Source organism: Stegodyphus dumicola, chromosome 2 (assembly GCF_044657685.1).
Source record: "Stegodyphus dumicola isolate Sdum_Otavi_A_Nest chromosome 2, ASM4465768v1".
NCBI classification, from domain to species: Eukaryota; Metazoa; Arthropoda; class Arachnida; order Araneae; family Eresidae; genus Stegodyphus; species Stegodyphus dumicola.
Window position 1 is genome coordinate 183,975,363 of NC_140769.1, and position 7,084 is coordinate 183,982,446.

Genomic DNA, 7,084 nt, shown 5'->3' on the forward strand with positions numbered 1-7,084 from the left:
TTCCACTTCTTTACTAATATTTCTTAATTTCAAATTTTGTCTCACTCCTTCATGAGATAACTTCCTAACTTCAGAGCCTTACAGTATAAGACACACAGTGTAAGAAATTTACCAAATTTTCTGCTACTAAGCAGAAAAGTGAACATTGAATAGTATCAAATACAGGCGTTTTTATTTACAACATATACAATGTCTCACATTTGATTTCAGACACTTGTATGTTTGAAAATTATTTGCAGAGATATTAAACTAAATACTCAAACACAGACATTTTTTTCAAATTTTTTTCTCTGTTTCAAGCCTTGCTTATAACAAAATAAATATCTTCAAAATACTCCTTGCAATAAAATAATTGATTCAAAACGTGTTAATCAGTAGCTCATATAATAATTTGGAAACTCCAATGTTTTGTTGATATGTTTTGGCAGGAGACGTTTCTTGTCATGAAGTATTGTTTAAAATGAAACTACGAGTCATATATCACAAGAATTATCGTCTGAGTTTGAAATTTATCAGTTGTTCTTAAAAATATATTAACAGTTTCACATCTGAAGGGAACATGACAAGACGGTATGAATTAATAGGATGCATTTAAGAACGGAACAGAACATCTGCTGTCTGCTTCATAAATGATCCCGTAAATGCTCATTCAGACTGATGTCCGTAATACAGCTGCCCCTTTTTCCCCAGAATTCTGTGAACCTTCAATGTATCGGTTAAGTATAGTTACTGTGTCAAGCCAAGCCTTATCATTCATTAAAGCAAATGCATCAGCTAAATTATCCACAGTGGTAGTAAATAACATCATATGCTGGTCAGAGATTTCGGCCAGATACCTCATAATTCAAAGAACCAAAATTATTCAGATACAGGATGACTCCAAAATTTAATTCCTTCTCAAATAAGGATATTGCTTCCTCTTTAGTGTCCCTTTCGAAAATGTCCACAGGTTTTATCATGTATTTCCAGCTTTCCTGATCATAATAGGATACGCATCTATGTGTGCAGATTACCTGATTCGTGTCTATGATTATTGTTGAGCTCTTTCACATATGTAAAGCTTTCTCTTTTTAAATGTGGTTCGAACTGCCCTTTGTAAACGAATAAGCAGCTAACATTTAACAGTCATGCTGTTGAATCTCAGATAATTTTAATTCTATATAGTTCGTAGATCACTATTATTGTGAATGAAATAAAACATTTATCATTTATTATGCTTAGTTTTCAAGATGCAAAATTTCAATATCTTGTCACATTTCATGAAATAAAAGCGTTTACGCTTATGAACTTTATTGGATATCCAATCGTAACTCTTTGCTTTTGAGGAAGGTTCAATCCGAGTATTGTCTTCACAACACGTGATGAAATCTTGATAAAGTTTGAATAATGCACCTATTAAGTGAAAACAGAATTATCATTTTACATCACAAAAAGTTTTATTCCTGAACTGAATTTATTTGATGGAATTACAGTTTTTAATGGTATTAATAATCACAGAGTTACGGGTTTAGGGAAAACCTGAAACAAACGCCAAATATTCACTATCAGGTTTCATCTCGAATGAAGTGTAAAATACTGACGTCCAAGGAGAGTCCACAAAACAATTGCGCAAAGCTTTTTTTCCTCAAAAAAGCCACTGTTCCTTTCCTCTTTGTTTTGCAGCAGTTACCCACACTGCGGTTGAATACGTCATAGTTCTTTGAAGTATTACATGAGTAACGAATATTCTTGTCGTGCCATTTAATTTTGATCGCTTTCTAATCAACACAAAAATCTTTAGATCTCGGACAGTTTTTCGCATGCCTAATCAGTTTGCTTGCTGAATGCGAAAGTGTCATATAATATCCCGCAATGATTGTTTACGTGCTGTGATTGCATAAAGTGATATCTTCATTAATCATTGTTTCATTGATTATATCATGTATCACATGATGCAAAAAGCTACGAAAGGTCATTTTTCAAGTGTTAAAATCTCCATTCATTCTCTTCGATTTGTTTTGTGTGCTATTTTTGAATGGTTTACAAAACATTAAAAGAAAACAACTGCTTATATACTCTGCAATGAGTAAATATATGAAAATTAATGAACAAGAACTATTTAATTGCTTTTTTTTTATTAAATTATACTAAAGTAGTTATTCTAAAGGACTTATCACTTATTCGGTTATACTAAAACACTTTCTCATTTACTAATCCCGTTACACTAAAGGTTATACAATCATTTCATTATTCAAATGATTGACTTATTATCTTTTTTAGATTAACTTTTTTCCCTTGATTACTTTGCACTGTTGAATTTAATCAATTTACTATAAACAATCTTACGCTTGCATAATTTCCGTATTCTTGTCCTTTTATATGACGATGATGACTTTTTATGACTAACAAAGCTCTCATGAACACGTCCGCGCTCTGAATGTTAATAGTATTTAATGCAGATTGAAAGAAACGACCACTAACCCCTTGCATCAGCTCATTGTATTTTTTGTACATAAGCTTTATATTGAACTAAAAGTACTGCAATGGAAAATTTACAAAGAAGGTAGTGAGGCGTTTGTTCTTATTAGCCAAAGGGGCGGTAGCTCAGAAGAACTATTAGTCTCAAAGCGGCATTTTGTTGCATTTCACTATAAACGGCAAATCACTTTTTAAATTGTTGCCACCAAATTAAATGATGAAGAATCTGGATGAATGAATGTATGTTTCTCGCACTGTTAAAAAACAACGGTACCTAGAGCTATCAAATTCTAAGTAACGTAATCCTCCACTCAAACATGGGGCCTGGAAGCATAAATTTTGAATTTCGAATTTATTTTATTATTTATTCCATGTTTTGTAAAACTTTAAAGAATTTTTAATTAACAAACTCAACAATTTCAAAGCGTGCGATGGCAAACTCTGCATGAAAAACAAGCATTTTTACCTCCAGCGCGCGAGACTATCGAAAATTCTAAAGATACGATGTTTTTAAATATTTCGTAATATTGCTGTTGAATTGAATTGTATGTGGTTTAAGTGTGGAGAACATAATATTTAATAAATAAAAGTAACACACAAAACGTTAAAAAAAGTTTCTTTGGGCATAACATAAAATCTGAAAGATTTCAGATTTTTTACTGTACGTGTTTCAAAATATTTTTCTTGTTTCAGTCACAGATATAGACACCAATATGTTGTGGGATATATAAAGATCAAACTGCAATAAAAATTTCTTTTATTTTTACTTCACGAAAACGCAAACAATGGAAAATTTTAAATATTATACAATTTTTTTTCCTCGGTTGTATCATTGACAAAAAAAGAAATGAAATCAGGTAAAACGTGAAAAACAATTTCTGGTAGTGAACGGTCGAAAATCATCAATACTAAGTAGAAAAATGTACCGAAAACTCACTTAAAAGCTATTAATTAAAAATAATAAATTACGTATTCTTTGTTCTTGCTACATTATTACAACTGTAGCTAATGGATTATCGTTAAGCATACTAAAGAGTCAGCTCAACAACCTAATAATTAGTGTACTGTGGGATCCTATTATTCTATAAAAAAGAATAGATATGCTAACAATTGATTTTAGGAAAATCTTAATACATGTTGTATTATTTTAATCCTGTGCTTTATGGTCTAGTTACTCTCATACTCTGATACGTTGGGAAATTATAGACTTAATTATATGTATAATTATAGTGAGGATCGGAATAAGAAATCATAAACTAAAACCAACAGATTTTGGTGAATGAGATCAGTTTCAAAGAGGATACATAGATATTTTCTTCTTTTCGCGGCTATGTACAAAAAGGCCTTAGTTGTTATATAACTGAGGTCTCTTTCTTCCTACATACTCACAAAACACATTCCATATTTTAATTTTTTTTTTACCATAAGAGAAGCATTCGCCTATATTTGAAGCATTTTCTTCACATCACAATAGTTTCCAGTACGACTACAGCACACTCAATATTTCAGGGTAACTTGGGTCTTTAGTTTCTTTAGGACATTGTGGATCTTTTTGTGATAGGTCCACTAGCTCCTTAAAGTTCTTCTTTCATCATTTTGCATTGGCAAAAAAGATCTCCATCTCATAGTAATCAGGCCTACAGAGCGCAATATCTGTGTTTGTTTCATAATTATAATTTACCGTAACATACCGGCTAGGGATTTGGTTGCACATCTCTGTAAATTGAATTAGAAAGCCTGAAATTCAGAGCTTCAGCTTAGGTATTACGCAGATTATCTTGCTACTTGCATTTATGTCTGATATTATGGAAACAGAAATATTTCTCAACAAGAAATTTGCTTCCAGCATGTTGTTCTGGCTGTGAATAAGTTTGTGTCTTTCTGTGCTATCTTTAATCGTGAGGTAGCATTTACCTAAGAACCGATACGGCAGTAAATATCCATGTCAATAAACTAAAAATATCTCTTCAGATTCTTAAAAAATATTATCTTCCGCTCGAAAGCTTGAACATTATTTTACATTAACCAATTATTTATAATTTCAGTCGTTACTATCATTTCTTCTTTCAGTTTCCTCACCAGAATGCAAATCAGTTTGAGAATATTTAAGCTGACATTTTTGGATTGTCAATTATCGTATTTCTGCCTGTCGAGGCCACATTACGAAGTTCAAGATCTGATAAGAGAGCAATTCTTTGCTTGTAGGATATTGCTGACAGTATGTAATTGTTATTCCGAGGACAGATTTTCAACCAACTTAGATTTAAAATTACTTGTATAGTCTCTTACTATTAGCATACCTTTTGAATTTTGAATTTCGCTGTTTTGAAATTTGAAGTTGCATCGCCACAAGTATTGACGGATTACTCGGAGCGCAAGACATGCATTTATGTTCGATTTCTCTTTTAATAAAATGGTTGTTTTAAACCTTTTCAAGACTCCGCTCTTTCAGATGAAGCGATGATACGCTCAAAGTCTGTTAAGAGTTTGAAAATAGTTTATGGCCACCAAAGCAAGTCAAATTCTGTAAGCTTCCTAAGCTACATTAAAATTTAGAGAATAAACTAAAGCCCGTTTGAGGTATTTCGTGTAAGACAAGGAATAGCAGAGATATAAGAGGGCTTTCTATGCCTTTTAAGAGCTTTCTACGTCGTTGGATCTTAATACTATGCAGGATTTTATTCCATATAGAATTTAATCAATAGATAAAACTCTGAGAAGTGAACGGCGTTCATCTTTCGAAACTTGCCAGTAAGTTCTTGGATGTAGTCACTTGTGCATTGTTGTTACGTCTTGAAGTGCAATTTATCCTAATCTAGTTAAGAATTTTATCTCCAATGCCTTTTTTAAATTCGTCGGTTCTAAATTCTTTATACACAAAATATTGTTTATACTTTTAAAACAATGTTCGTTGTCTCTTCCTTTAATTTGTAAAAAATATTCATTATGCAAATGATATAAGTTTTATTATTTATGGTTTATAAGAATGCTAAACATTTCTTAGAAAAGAACTATAAAATGCGTGAAACAAGTAAGATAAGAATTATTATTAATATAAATTAAATTAAATTTTATTAAATTTTGAAAATTTTAAAGTAATGAATCCAAAGTATAAGGTTTTTTTATTAATTTTATTTTAAGCGTACTTAAACTCTTTGTACACCACATAATATTTACACAAGGCTTAATGAGGTAAATTAAAAAATACAGCACAGCACGACAAAAAATAAAATAAAGTTACAAATTCACAGATGAAACGTAAGAAAAAAATATAAAGAAAGAAGAGAATGTCATTTTATCTTGAACAAACATATGGAGGGGTGTAGGAAACTTAATGTTTAGAGAATTTTAACTGAGAAATGAGTTCTTTTCTTCTTTCCGCTTTGAGCAGTATAACAACAAATGTTCGACATTTTGCACTTCCTCGAAGCTACAGGAACACAACTCTGTATCAGATATCCAAACTTTCTACAGATATGAATCAAAATTACCGTGCACAGTCAGAAATTGAGTAATTTCAAAATTACAGGGAAAATGCTTATTACTTAATCTGTAAAGCATAGAAGGAAAACGTAATGCAGTCAGGGAGGCAGTAGACGAATTTCTGTATAATTCATTCTGCTTGAGAATTGTTTTATTCCAACTTTGATTCTGAAAGAATGATTAAGGCAGAGTCACTGTGATGTTAATGTGAAGGTTTGTAACTGATTCTGCCAACCAATCAGTCCTTTCATTTACTAGACTGCCAGTACGCCCATGTACATAAGAGAACATGACATCAACATCTTTGTTATTAAGATTTTTAAAAATCGCATAAGAAATTACAAATAATTTATCCCAGGAGGAGATATTTAAAATAGAATATACCGGTTAAAGAATATACAAGTATTTAACTTGAATCTATTTCCCACTCGCCCTTCACTGGCATTTCATCAGTATTACTGGCAAAAAGGCCTCACCTTCTAATTCTCATATGTAATTAATCAGAACTAACTCGCTGGTCAAAATATATCTTCTCTGATAAGATGTGTAGAAAGGTCGCATATAACCATGATACTTCAAATGAAACATTACGTGATATTGCGTGATCTAAATGTAATGATTAGCAAAACGTACTTGCCACTTAACGGATGGTTTTCATGACATCCTGGTCCCAGAAGCTCTTCCTACTTTATCTCGACGATTCAGCTAAATCTGCATCATCAGTTAACTCACATTAAGGAAGATGAAACAGAACTGTGCATATATTAAATCTATTTATGCTGACTGTGTATTTGTTATTGTGTATTGTGTTTCAACTAAAGCCGTAAAACAATATCAATGAAAGCTTGCGATAAATTACAGCTTATAAGGTTTCGGATTTGATTTTGTGCACGATTATTACTTTGTATGATATTACGTTCGACGGGAAGTTAGATGAATGCATTTAGAATCCTTTTTCCTGTTATACCAACTTGCTGTGGAAGATTTGAGTACTATCAAAAAGGTCACCAATTAACTGAAATTTCTTCCAGTTGTCACCAAAATTACGAAATGTAACTTTTCTTGTTTTGTTAGAGTTTTTCACAAACAATATACGGTTATTTTCTCAGTTGAGTATATAACGCGGTAATACTACATTTACATC